Raw genomic sequence first — 14,674 nt, 5'->3', positions numbered from 1 at the left:
TGTGCAAGGGTCTGAGGCCAAAGTGCTCCTCGTAATAGCTTGTCCATAGGGAAACACATTTGTCACGTTTGTGTTGAAAATACAAATTGCTCTTTTTACAAGCTAAAAAAGCATCTACATTTGCTGACGACTAAATGTCTGGTCATAGTTTCATATAACCAACATACAGTGGTGAAACCAATATTCACATACCGTATATTGGGTGGGAATCTGAAGGTGAGTCTATGGGTCCTCCCCAACAAACATTCATGCATTAAGAATGCATTTCCTTAAATTTCCTGTTTCACTCCTGAAAGTCCTGAAAATTTTGATTTTTCGACAATTTTCCTATGACATTGTAATGTGACGATGTAGAGATTCAACATGGAGGTTAAAACTAGAAAGATAATTTCTTTATTAATACTATTCCCCTTTTTATTATGTTTGATAAATTAACTGCATAATACATAACAAGATCACAATTAGGCCTATTTTTTTGTTAACCATTATTAATGTGTATTTACAAATTGTCTTGCCTATGGTAACAGTACCCATTGTACATGCATACTTGCATGTATGTGAAAAAAAAGCAAATCTGCAATTCTTGATACTAACACACTACCTTTAACAGCAAAGCCGAAGGTAAATTGGTCTATTTTTGTTACTGTTGTGGAATAAGCCACAATGGAAATAGTATGAGTATAATAATTTGCTTCATTAAATTAATTTACACAAATTAACAGGTAAAGCAACTAAGCAGCCATGTTGGTCATATATGCCTAGGACCCTCTTTGTGTTGGGCATAGTAAGGGGAAGTATTTTCCATATTTGAATGTCCTTAAAACTTGAGGACAGCAACCTTGAAACAGAAATTTCAATGCTAAGAAGGCAGCAGTCAAGGAGAGCATACATGTTTAAATATTATCACTAAAATGCAATGAATCTATTTATCAAAAACACAACAATTGTATAAAAGTACAGAAAAACCTGGCAATTTGTCTAAAAATCTAAAAAAAATTCACCTGCAGACTCTGTCAAAAATAAACATTGTGAGTTATTCACAGTACACTGACAGGTAAATAATACTTTCACAAGTCTTTATTCCAAATTCTACTCCTCTCACCCTCAAGGTGATAGCACAGAAATAGTGCCATTCCTCAACTCCCTTTACCTTCCATCACTGTCTGCCATTCAGACTAATAGTTTGGATGATCTTTTTACTCTACAAGAGCTTAAACACCCTTAGGACTCAATGCCAACAGCAAAATATCCTGATCTAGACGGCATCCCCCTGGAACTGTCAGCCATTGTTGATATAATTGGACCTATTTTTCTAGAGTTGCTAAATTACTCTGTCAAGGCTGACACCTTATAGGAATGGAAAAGTTGCTTTGAATTTTGTTTCTGAAGAGTGAAAACAATCCTTTTGAAATATCTAGTTTACATCGTATTTCATTATTAAACTCTGATGTAAGGTTATTTGAAAACATCCCATTATGAAGGTTTGCATAATATGTAATTTGCCAGGTAAAACCAGTCATCCAGTTATCAGGATTCACTTTGGTAATACAGCCTCAAATGAACCCAATTGAGAGCAGTTTTGTCTCTGAGCACTGTGAAAGCAAGTCTAATGTATAAGTATAACACCATCCTAACCGCACAACTTGTGAATAAGTGCAACATCCCTATTAGTAATTCCCTTAGCTCATTAGTAATATCCATCTCAATCTCTTAAATGATTATCAAAGGAACAAACCCTCATGTATCTTAGTATGCAGATGACATTTGTCTTTATATATCAGAGATTTAAAACATTGCCACCTTTGGCAATGTTTTAAATCTCTCGGAATATGAAAATAAATGGATAAAGTCCATTGTTATTACTTGACTGTTATAACTGAACTGCTGTCTGGATTTTTTCTTCACCTTTCTAATGGTTAGAGTGACCTGTTTAATATTTCTGGACTTCTTTAGGGAAACAGATGAAACCAGCATGATCTGTTTATATACGTCAACTCATATACTAGGAATTTCAGATGAGGCTGCTTCAAACTTGGTTTAGTTTATAGTAGTCAAAAAAATGGAAATACACTACAATCTCCTATTCAATTTAAAGACTGTTTTCATGGACTAGAAGCACATTTAATATTTTTCCATTTGTTACTCCATGACCACATACAAAAACGTAATCTGTCATTATAGAAAACGTTTCTTGGTCTGACATCTATTAGGAAACTAGGAAAATCTGCCTTGCCACCCTTTGATCTTTCATGTTTTGCTGATGCTTTATAGATTTAAAACACTACCTGAAGCCTGCCCTGCCACCTCTAGTGGCTCCAACATGTTCACTCAACTTTGATATTTACTCTAGAATCTAGAAATTTGCCATGCAAATTTTAAATCTAACAACAGAACACATATTTGTGTGTGAGTGATACATACAGGATGGGGTTGTTATTATGAAGACTCTCATTATTACTTGTATTAGGTTCTAGATGCAATGTTTTGTTGTTTGAGCTGTAAGATGAAAATAAAATAATAATAATAATTCTGCCTACTCATGAAGTTGAAGGACAGCATCATTGCCCCCAAAAAGATAAATCTGTGTACTAAAAAATGCAGTAGAAATCAGTGATAACATAGGCTAGAATACATGAAGGCAAATTGCAGAGGATTATGCAGTCTCATTTGGGCCTCAGTGATAGATTATGCCCCAGCATTCAAAGACATTGTGTTTTGTTCAAGGGTGGAAGTGACTTTGCCAAGACATTGTGAGATAAGCAGCTAACTGTTATTAGTTTAATGGGAATGATAGTCTGCCCAAAGCAGTGTGTGTAAGTGGCATGGGATCATCATTTTTCTTTGCACAGCACTGAGGGTGAGTTGCAGTGAGAGAGCAGCAGCCTGCCAATTGTTTTGTGGGAAATCTAAACAACTGAAGACAAAGTGTTGCTCATATGACCACTGGGCTAACATAGCTAGGTCCAATTTTCTGCAATTGATGTGAAAAGGTCCCTTCTTATCCCTCTAAAATTTGAGGATATATTTTTGTAAATGTCACTTGGATAGAAGGTCTAATGGCATATTCTTAACTAATGGGCAGTGTACATAAAACAGTCTGATGTTAGTTGATGATTCCACTGCGACAGTAGCCTTGTTAACCCCCTTTTCTTAAGCTTCTCCAATCGTGTGGGAATCATTGTGTAAAAGCTACTGTATAATATGAGGAATTTCTTATGAAATGATCACGGGTACTTCTGTGTAGTTAGCAGCTCATTGTGCATATTTTTTCATCTTTATAACCATCACAAAGATTGTCCTCTGGTGTACTGCCACTGTCTCAAACAGGTTTCCATGATCCTGATGACTGTCATTATCGTGTCAGTTCGACACCTTTGCAACATTATGGCTTTAAACTGCCTGTCATTAAAAAAGCTTTCATCTAAGGATGTCATACTGCAGAAGCAAAAATGACCACCTCTAAACTCTTTGCAGTCCCTCAACAATATGCTTTACAGTATGACAGGATGTTATTAGTGTATATGACGGATGTTGGATTTTTGTAGGTTATGCATTTGCAAGGATAAAACCAGATGTCAGGTAGTCCAAATCCAATTCCTTGCACATTTGGTTGCTGCATGCAAGCCATTAGTACAATGCTTATTCAGGATCTTGGCAATTCAAAACCCACTGAGGGTGGTATTCCCCTCCAACCTCGCCAAATACACTGCTTTCCATTTTCACTGCACCAAACGTTTCACATAGCATCACAATAATATCAGAGTATATATTATATAATATAAGTCAGAGTGTGAGGGTGAGTGACAATGAGTGAGTCAATATGTGTGTGTGTGTGTGTGTGTGTGTGTGTGTGTGTGTGTGTTTGTGTGTGTGTGTGTGTGTGTGTGTTTATGTACAGTATGTGTGTGTGAGTGAGAAAGAGGAAATGAGGGGCTATTTGTAAGGAATTTAGCATATTCTTATCACTACAGCTAGTGGACCTGTTGACTTCAATAAGTGTATACATGTTACTGTCCTGTACAATGCTACAAATACCTACCCAACTATCCATTCATCTTAGATCAAAATATAGAGATCCACTGGACATTTTTTTTCCATCAGTCCCACGCTGTTGTTACCAAGTTTGTCCCAAAATTAAAATACAATGAATGAGAATTAACTAAGCTGCACAACTTTTTTATTATGTCACAAGAATATACTCATGTATTACTTTAAGCTTTGAATAAAATAGTGTTTCAAAAATAAATACTGGTTATGTTCCAATTAATTAACATTATTCTGTATCCACATTTTATAATTTGGAGTGGATTTGACATATAAAACTGCCTCTGTTTGTCTTGTTGGTGTAGAGACAAGCAGAGAGAGTCTGGGTGGGGCTTTTGCAAGGAAACCCACAAGGAAGTGCAAGAGTGGTTCAGAACTGTAATAAGCGCCTGTACCACTAAAGTGTATTCAATTTAAAGGTCAGAAGAACAGGCTTGTTGCAAAATGGTGGTAAAACATAGGCTTTTAGGGAGCCACTGCAAAAAAGGCCACAAGGGGTTGAGCACAGAAAGATTGATGGGTCTCGCTGTGGCGTTGCTGCAAACTGCACAAGCATTTTTGATTTAGGTGTTAATCTAACCCACAAACAGATGAAAAACAGATAAGAGCTTATACACTGTTTTTTAAGGAACATGTAGCATGGTGACCATAGGAGGCGTCAGCACTGATGTGGTGTTTGTGGTCATATTTACATATTGAATGTCTGTTCATTTCCAAACAAATAACCAAAAATTTAATATATTTGCAATTAGGGCTGGGCGATATGGCTGAAAAATTTATCACGATATAAGTGTTTCATATCAGTCGATATCGATAATTATTGATTCGTTTTTTTTAACCTATTCTAAATGAGGACCAGGAGAAAAAAAGGCTGGATTTAAATACTTTTATATTAAACGTAACCTTTAACCTTTATAAAGAGGTCAACACAACTATGAAAAACAGTCAAATAAATAAACATACTGGTCAATGTGCAAATATAGACATTAAATAAATGCTTAATCCAGCAAAATGTGCTGTATTTTGTAAATAAAAATTAGTGTACACCTGAGGTAGAACTAACATCTTTGACATGTAACAAACAGTAATATGTCAGTATCAAACCAGCATAAAATTATAAAAATAACTCAAAAACAACTCAACATGGTTTCACTGCAAGGAAAACTGTTTCACCTGAGCATGTCCTTCGCTAAATGATACGCCACTGCATCCGTTATTTCTTTATATAGATTTGATGTTTTGTCGTATGGCACTTCTGCCGTGTACCTCTCGATGGTGGTCTGTTGCCGCTTGTGTGTTGTTCCACTTGTACCGGCAGATGTCGATGGCTGTGGCTCTTTGAGGCTGCTGTACTCCAGCGGATGAGAGCGGCTGAGGTGATAAAATAAATTAGTCGTGTTGCCAGCAGGGACGACGACCTTGCAAAGTTTGCAGACAACATCGGTTTGACTCTTGTCTGACTTAAAATAACCAAAATATTACCAAACTGGTGGACCTTTCCTTTTTTATCTACAATTTCCTCTCGCGCTGTTGCACTCATATTCTCCTTTCACTCCACAACGTTCTTTTTTTTTTGTTGTTGTTGTTGATGCCACCAACTTGGCTTAGCTGGGCCGTGATAGGTCGAGAGGCTAAAGCCCTTTCTCTGCCTACATCCCCCAGAATGACTTGCACTTCTGGCTCAGGGTTTTATTCCTATTTTTCTCTAACGGAGTTCAAGTGAAATTATCGAACATTCTATCGAATGTATTTTCTATTGATATTGATCACGTGTCTATCGCGATAGATATCGTTATCGTTTTATCGCCCAGCCCTATTTGCAATATAACTCCTGGATTTAATTTTTTTGTCAGAGCCAGAGTTGCCTGATTGCAACTTTGGCATCCATCCGCCACGTATGAATATTTTTTAACCTTCCAGATCTTGGATGGAAAACCATCATAATATTGGCATGGCCTAGAAGGCCAAGTTTAGCATAACTTTCTCACATACGTAGGGGCACAGCATTTTGGATTTCCTCCTGTCTGAGTTGCTGCTGGAAGTGAGGCTGTCCTTGTTGTTGACTGGAATGAATAAAGAAACAGGATGGCAAATAATTTGGCTCAAGTGTATCTGAGGTTCTGTCTGTGCTGCTATAAAAAGAGAACATGACATGTGGCTGCGGACCTATCTGCCTCAGTCTGGTTCTGTCCATAATGCTGAACAGAAAAAAAAAGCTAGCTTCTCAGCGTGACTGGCGCTCTCCATGAATCCGTGGACACATAAGCGGCCTGTAACACAGCTAAGTATATAATCTGTACATGCTCACACTACACCGCTCTTCAGGAAAATTGGTGATTTGTAATATTGAGTTATAAATAAGATTGACTTGACTGTAACAAGTCTATGGTAATACTTTTGGGTGTAATCTCGTGCTCAAGAGAGGAAGAAACTGGCTTATTTTTAAATGTTGTTATAAGGTAGATATTTCCTGTTTTACAAGTTGTAATATGTATTTCGAAAAAGGGGGTCCACTTTCTATAGAGCAGATTTTGTGTTTATTTGTTTTCAGCAGGAGGTTTTGGCGAACTTCCTCTCTTATCGAGAGCTATCCAAATCCTGTACTGAGAGGAAAACTGTGCACTGTTGCGGTTGGGTGGCTGTCACAGCAATGGGAAAACTCTTGTTTGGACCTAAAAAAAGCCTTTACACAAAGTCAAAAAAGAAAGAAAGAAAGAAAGAAAGAAAGAAAGAAAGAAAGAAAGAAACCTCTTGACTCAGAGAAAACTGAATGCTGAGCTAGAAATCCTCCTTTATCAACACTTGATCTTTGCTGTTGAAAAATGTCAGCCCACCTTTAGACCCCTCTGCCCTTTATGGTATAGAAAGATCATAAACCACAGCTTGCTATACTTTTTCTTAAATATATTGCTGTAGTTTCTCTAAGTCCTTCTTTTGTTGTTTTTTTGTTCCGGTGAATCATGCTTCACTTCATGTAAAACATTGTTGATTTCACCCGCACGTTTCCATTTGTCACCTACTGTGGGGAGAAAAAAACATAAATTTCAAACAGCATAGTTTAATTTGGCAAAGAGAGAAAATGAATTAAAGTGGAGTGGAAGCTTCTCTCCATTGCAGACACATTTAAGGAGATTTGTTTAAAAATGGGCATGTATTTCTGTACAAGGATCTTGAAATGGTGTGACTAATAATGTTGTGACGTATATTAACATCAGAAAAGGATTCATGCTCATTAAAATGTAGAGCTTATCGATGCAGTGAAACTGCAAGAATGACAGCCTTGCAGGTTCATGCAAAACCACTTACCTGCTGAATAACGGGAAATGATTCCATCATAAGAAACAAATGGTTATTTCATCATCTCATCACAGAATCATTTATCTTTTAGTCAAAACTGTCCACGTGACAAACACCCCTCACACCCAGTATAACAAAAGATTAAGGACAAGCATGCGTGCCAGTGTTGAGAAACATGGCAGAACAAATTCATTATTGATGGGATGCTTTCAAAGCCTGTGGCGTCACTAGGTATCCATTGTTACCTCTGTTGTTGTTTGCAGCTCTTAGCAGGGCAGAGAGGATCTAGATGAGGCAGGCAGGGATAAAGACCATGAACTTCTCCTTCCTCTTTTCTCCCTCCCATGGAGAGGGTCCTGCCAGAGCTAATTTTTATGTATTTTTTCATCTTGTTCTTCCTGTGTTTTATTTATCTAGTACCAGTGCTTCTAATATACTGATAATCTTTGGTTCATTTATTTTATACATAAAGCATTTAGGACAAGTGGATGAACGTCTTACATATTCTCAGATTAAAAATGCTGCCAAGCACAATAATTAAAACCTATTTATAGTTATTACTCTTTAATGCCATATACATAGGGAAAAATGCACTGGTCTTGAAAAGAAGAAGCCTATGCCCCCCCTTAAGGAATGGTTTCACAGCCAGGCAGTGGGAAAAAAGCTCTAAAATACAGAGAAAATAACCCGTACTCATAGCAAGGGTGCCTTGGCCATGCGTGAACTGATGCTGATGACATTCACATGTAGCTGTGATGCCTGAGTGGCTTAAGTTGCTCTGCGGGTCTGTGCAGAGAAGCTTGAGGATGCCATAAGGACAGAGACACATTTTAACACTGCCAGACAAATACTTTAGTGGTATTTTCCCTGTTGTGGGCTCTGAGAGAAAACTTCACTGAAATATACACGCTATGTTAGATGATGTAAGGTGTGGAGGTTAAAGACAGATAAAATGTTATTTGGGTTTTATTACCAGAGTTCTGTAGCTCTTACAGTTTTCAGTTCATTTTAAATGTGGACTTTACCTTTAACCTTTAAAACCTTTAATAGGAAAAACTTATTTACATATTTTTTTACATTTCTTAAATCTAAGAAGGGGTATGATATATTCCAGTTACTAATACATTACATTTACTAATCCCAGGAGGCGCAAAGCAATAACGCGGGGCTCCAGCGTTAAATAAGGGCTCTGTGCTGCATATTCACTACCAGACACTACCTTTGCTAACAATCCCACAATGCAATGCATATTATAGATTTGAAGATTATAGTGATGTGACATTACACCTGTCAGAGATGACAGAAAATGATGATGATGATTAATGGGTGAAATCTCTGTACTGCTCACTAGAGTAAACTATGTGTCTATTTATTGTCTAGGGAACACTGAATGAGCCTTCAGACTTCCGAAGGCACCTGTTGCTGGAGCACTCTTTTTTTTATTCTGTTATCTCCATTGCTTGGAGTAGCACATCATGCACACTTGTCTTTACAGTGTTTGGGACTGGTTTTGTGTGTGGGTGTGTGTGAATACATACCAAATACCTGATGATTTTTTAATGTTAAAATTATAGTATTTGTATGACGTGTGTTGACACTGGTCCAAGACCTACAGATGAATTCTGATTCGAACTTCGTCTTGTTGCCCCTTTTCATCATGACTAAATGAATGAACCTCCAACCCTATCATGGTTGAGCAGAGGCGAATGTTAAGGAATCAATCCGCTTTGCTGTCCTTCCACAAACCTTAGATAATCAATGAACACCATGGACCATGATTACCAATGAGTCCTATCACTCAGCTACTAAAATTGACTTTAAATGCATTAAAAAACTCACTTAATTCATCATGAATTGATCCCAGAATATTCAGGAAGCTATAGAGATGCTGAATTCCCGCCATTGTCATATATTTAGGAACATCATCTTCTCTCACTTTGGTATCACACTAAAGGCGGTGAAAGGAGAACAGTTGATTGGCCAAGAGAAGAGTTTCCTCAATCGACATATTTACTCTTCCTGCCTTTAAAACCCTCTGCAATCTCTGACTGATTGTGACTCCCTTTAAAATCACAGGAAAGAGACAAAGGATCAGATATGTATTAGACAACACACTCCAGGGCCCGCCTCCTGCAAAGGACCGTGTATTGCGAAAGTGTGTGTGTGTGTGTGTGTGTGTGTGTGTGTGTGTTTGTCTGCAGTATCTGAAGCCCACAGTGCCATCAGGCTCTCAAACTAGGAACTACTACTTTCTCATAGACCCCACTCCCTCCCTCCCTCCCTCTCTCTGTCTCCACTCCAGTCTCAGAGACTTAAATCTCATTTTATTTCTTTATTTGCCAGCAGCTTGTCGGTGAAACCATGAGCATGTTGCAAGGGCAATGTGGGATATTTTCCTTCAATTCACCCTCATTTAACACATTCTCTGTTTTGAAAAACGTGTCTTGTGCGCGCGCGTAAACGCTTGTGTGCGCGCCAACAGGGGAGGCTGAAATCTGGACAGACAAATCTGGACAGATAAGGCTGGTTAACGAAAAGCAGAGACTCTAGATAAATAAACCAGCAAATGGATAGACTGCATGCGTAAGGCGATCAAACAGACAAACGCAACACACACACACACACACACACACACACACACACACACACACATTGAGTAGGACACCGGACAGAGTGCGTTCCGCCGATCATCTCCGTCCCTCCCTCCAGCGGGCGGATTGCCTGTGCCGCTGACGACAGCCAGTCACACAGTGTTGTGAGTGTGAGGCTGTGGAGAGACTGCATCAAGGGGACAGAACTGTGCGCTTGCATCGGAAACGGTGCGTGGGAGTTGCTCTCTCTTTCTCTCTCTCTCTCTCTCTCTCTCTCTACCTGCCATTTGCATTCCTTCTTTATTCTATACACTCATCCTCGGACGAGTTCGGGTGCACAGGGAGTTCCATTTACCAAGGGAGGATCGCGCTGTGTATGTGTGCGTGTGTGTGTGTGTGTGTGTGGGCTGCCTGTTTTTAACTACAGCTGTCATCTTAGAGCCGCGGCACCGCCGTTGTGGAGAAACTCATTGGAAATCTGCAAGAAACGGCTGGCTGTTGTCTCCTCTTCCCTAGCCCCCCTTGCTTCTTTTTGAAAGCTGCCTTTCAAGGCGATGGACTTGAGATAGAGCGTCTCAATTTGAGTGTTGGTGGCTGGGAGTTGCCTTCGGGGGAGAAATGCGAAAGGATGCTTGGAAGCAGTGAAGGCTACAGCAGGTGAGTGTCCGATTAATGAAACCAAATATGTTGGGGGGGGTCTTTCTTATTTTAAACGCAGATCTGTGTTTTTTTCTGTGTTCATTCTTAGTCGATGCAGTTTAAATGTGGGCTGAGGCCAAGATTTTTTTTTTTTTTTTTAGAGGTGGATACAATGCAGCTAAACCCTGGTCTCTCTGGGCTACTTTGAAGAGAACATCCCCTCTAATATGTGAATTCCTGTGTGCCCGTGGCGACGTCGGTTCATACCAAAGGCTTTTTCCTAAAACTCCTAGGAGCTCATTCCCATGATCAAATCGGCTAAAATACGTCCGCGATGATTTGGGCACAATCGGTTGTCAGGACAGAAAAGCAGAACGGGGGGACTTGAGTGTGGTTAGGCGCGTCCTCTGCAGGTAAAAAACGCATCTGATACTCTCAGATTCCAAATTAATTAATAGATGTGTTATCCATGCACATTTCCACTGTATAACCTCTTTTTCTGGCATTTTTCTTCTCTGTGCGTGTGTTTGTCTGGGAGGGCTTAAGCCATTAATCAAATGTAATTGGGGGGGGTGATGGGGAGGGGGTTGAATTGCAAAATGTTATCTTTATCTAGCCTTTATCTGGCCACGCATAGGCTCTGCCGGGATAACATTTCTCTTTTTTGGGGGGGTTGGGGGGGGAGTGTGAGGCAGTCATGATCTTCCCTCCATATGCCATTTTTGTTCATCTGCAAAGATGGCTATCAGTTAAATGGACAGCGTATAAAAGCAAAGCGGGGCTTCTGCCGCAACGGAGTCGTGCGTTTTATTGATCCTCAGAAACGACTTTGGAATTTCTTGTTTTCAAGCAAACAGCAGTCAGGGGGATCTATATATAGCGCCCACTGCGACTACACAGGACACTGGATGAAACTTGTGCATGAGTATGGTGCCACACGCCGTCTGTTGTTTGTTATTCAAGGCAGCATTTGCAGAGGATATAAGACAGTGGCTCCTGGACCCCCCCACCCTCCCTCCTTCTTTTATTATTTTTTTTATATTGTCCGGCACTGCCTGTTATAATGACACACCAAAACAGTTGCGGCAGAGTATCAGAAGACTGTGTGATGCTGTGCCTGCGGACATTCATAAAGTGCTGTAGCTCTATTGGTTATAAATAGCCGGAGGGAGCGGACTGCCAGATAGAACAGGAGCAGCCTCCCATAGCTCCAGCTCCAGCAGCAGCAACCTCTCAGTCTTTATCAGGGCTCACAATCCACAGTGATAGATAGCTGATGCACTTTGAGATATCACACAGATGCACGGGCAAGGGTGTGGCACAGGGTGCTTTCAGTGTTTCACACAGGTCGGGAAATGTACTTGTGGTGGTGGGTGGCAAGGCGTGTGATGGTCGTGGTAGGGGTGGGCAATATGACCTGAAAAATATATCAAGGGATTTTTTGTTTTTGTTTTTTACTCTGACGGTAATATATCACGGTATTACATTATTAAAAGGATACTCTTCTCAGTTCTACGTCTTCTTACTATATTGGCAATGTAAGGGAAGAAAGAAAAAATGATTACCAAAATGGATGTGTTTATTGGCTCCAAGTAGGAATGGAAATGAGGTATAGGCCTACATGTGTTTTGGGAGGAGTAGCCTGCTCCTGACCTGACTACACTGGATGCTTTGTTTCACTGAACCATCTGGAAAAACTGTTTGGAAAAGGACAGGCGCGTTCAAAAAATACTTAGCAGGTGACTGGACTGGGTTGCAAAATATACCTGGGCAGCCTATGTGTAAGCTTTTGTCCATTATTGTCCATTCTTTTACCCAGAGTGTTATACTCTTCTTATTAAAAAAAAACCTTTAGTGGTTTACCTTTTAGCATGTTTGTCTCACTCAATAGTCACTTCAGACTGACATCATCACACCAAATGTTTTTCTTTAAACCCCTTACAGTGTCACAACACTCCTATAGGTTTGTTTCACTTCACTTACATGAATAAAACCACCTTTGTGTCAGGTTTTATTCTTGATCTCTTTGATGGCTGGGATGCTGCTGACTCAATCATGGCTGCTTTGCAACAGCTTAGAGGCTGCTGAATTGTGTGATCCGCTTCATCCAGAAGCCCTGGCTGCCTTCATTAAACAAATGTGCGGCCGCTGACCTTGGATATCTACGAGTTGTCAATAGGATTCACCTCTCTGCCCTGCAATATAAGCAAAAGGACACATTCAACAATAAGCCCCCCACCTCCTTCCTATCCTCCAATATTATACTGCTGTGGACATACTATATTGAATTACAACACATGATCAATGTTTGCAATAAGCTAAACCTCTACATAGTGGCTGATATAATACAGAGCATCAGATGTCACAGGAAAATCATGCTCCTCATAACAGCATTATGTTTCTGTGAACTATGGTTACATCTTGCCATGTTTGTAATTCAATCACATGTACAAAGAATGGAATAGCAAACCAGTTAGAGCAGAATAAGAGTGTGTGCAGCATTTTAATAATTCTTGAAAGAAATCAGCCTCACCATAGATTTGTCAGCAGAGGAGCAGTCGAGACAGAGTGGGTGGTGATTGTGTGGACCATGATGTTAGTGCATGGTGACTGATCGCAGGCTTGCCTTCTCACAACACACTAAATGACCAATAGTGTTAGTGAGAGGGCTAATGCTGGGTTATGACGTGTTAGCGTGTCTCTTAGAGACACACATCCTGGGTGTAAAGCTGACACCTACCGCATTGACAAGGTGTTTATTAGCTCCCAATTGTGAGGCCACGAGGCCTACATAGTGCTACGGTGACACAGTGCTGCGTTTTCACTCGGGACGGCAATTATGTTGTTTTTATAAGACCTGGCTGCCATTCCACTTGATGCCACTGCCTTGATACATCAGTGCCCGAGGCTGGATGGCATGTTAATAAAAGGCCTGCAGTGGGATCATAGTAGCTGTTTGATGGGTGGGGGAGGGAGGTTCTTGTTCACAAGTCACCGTTGTCCTTGGTGGATGTCTCTTGAACTAGATAAGCAGGAAGAGCAGCTGCAAGTGTTGTCTTAAAGTCATCAGCATTTTTTGGTGTTTTTTGGTTCAGCTGTGCCATCCGTTTGATTTTTCACTCATTGTGAAAATGTCCACAACCACATCCCACAGCCCTAATATTCTTTTCACTTGTTTCTCCTTTCACCAACCTGCCCAAACTGAGTGTAACTTATAAAACACATGGTGACTTATAATGTAGCAGCTGGTTGTCATGCATGGGATATGCATGACAACCAACTCTGCACAGATGGACTCTATTGTGCTGCACCATGACCGAAATGGTGTTGTATTTTGCAACACCGCCCATGGTAGTGTTTCTCTTGTTTCTCTTTACTGTTCTTACAGTGGCTTAATGGTTTGCAGGCATGTCAAAATGCTCATATTCTTGGCTTAAGACAAATCGTGCTACTTTAACTCTGCTTGAATATTTATTAATTTACCCTAGGTTTCTACCGTAAATTCTGCATTGTATAAACGCACATTTGGGCCTGCAACCTATGTGTTGATTAGCCTTCACCAGAGTGATAGTGTCTTTCCCTGTGATATTCATGAAATCAAAACAATTTTCAAATTTGGACGCATTAACATAATTACTGTATACACTGATCCAGAATTTACATAAAATTTGTAACCTCATATTTATCTCCTCAATGATACTGTGCACAAAACTGCAAATAGATGGTTCCCTATGGTGAAAGCCATGTAAGGAAATGCTACAGAGAATATGTAAATCCTTCTGTTGCTAGACTTTTATTTTAAGTGGCTGTATGACAGATCTTACAGGGCTTATTCTATTCAAAAGCAGCAATGCAAAGAAACAAAAAAACAAGAATGTCTGAAATTACCAATGATTATTATTACTATATTAGTACTTGATTTAATGTTTTGAGTGAAATGTCATTGCAGAATAGAGCCCCGTTGGAGGCATGTCAAAACCATGTCTAAATGCCATACATTCACATTAGCCTGTAGGGTCCATTCACCTTTAAAGGATTCATGTTAGAAAAGCTCATACGAGTGCAGCTAATTCTGATCTGCTTCACAGTGTTGTGAAAAATGT

The 14,674-nt window shown here is 39.8% G+C and overlaps 1 protein-coding gene across 4 annotated transcripts in view; it reads left to right on the top strand.

The window, feature by feature from the left end:
• lingo1a (leucine rich repeat and Ig domain containing 1a) overlaps nucleotides 1-14,674 on the top strand; it is a 112,822-nt gene that overhangs the window by 77,036 nt on the left and 21,112 nt on the right. The window contains exon 1 of one of the 4 annotated variants that reach the window (XM_051381460.1): nucleotides 9,700-10,160. The exons of 1 other annotated variant lie outside the window; for it this stretch is intronic. The gene's annotated coding sequence lies outside the window, so the exon portion shown is untranslated. Of the gene's footprint in view, nucleotides 1-9,699; nucleotides 10,590-10,764; nucleotides 10,985-14,674 lie in introns of those variants that run through there. 2 more of the 4 variants (XM_051381458.1, XM_051381461.1) reach the window with 2 other exon arrangements.

The sequence above is a fragment of the Dicentrarchus labrax genome, unplaced genomic scaffold, assembly GCF_905237075.1.
Source record: "Dicentrarchus labrax unplaced genomic scaffold, dlabrax2021, whole genome shotgun sequence".
NCBI classification, from domain to species: Eukaryota; Metazoa; Chordata; class Actinopteri; family Moronidae; genus Dicentrarchus; species Dicentrarchus labrax.
Note: the sequence above shows the minus strand (reverse complement) of the source record. Positions and strands in the feature narration are given on the sequence as shown.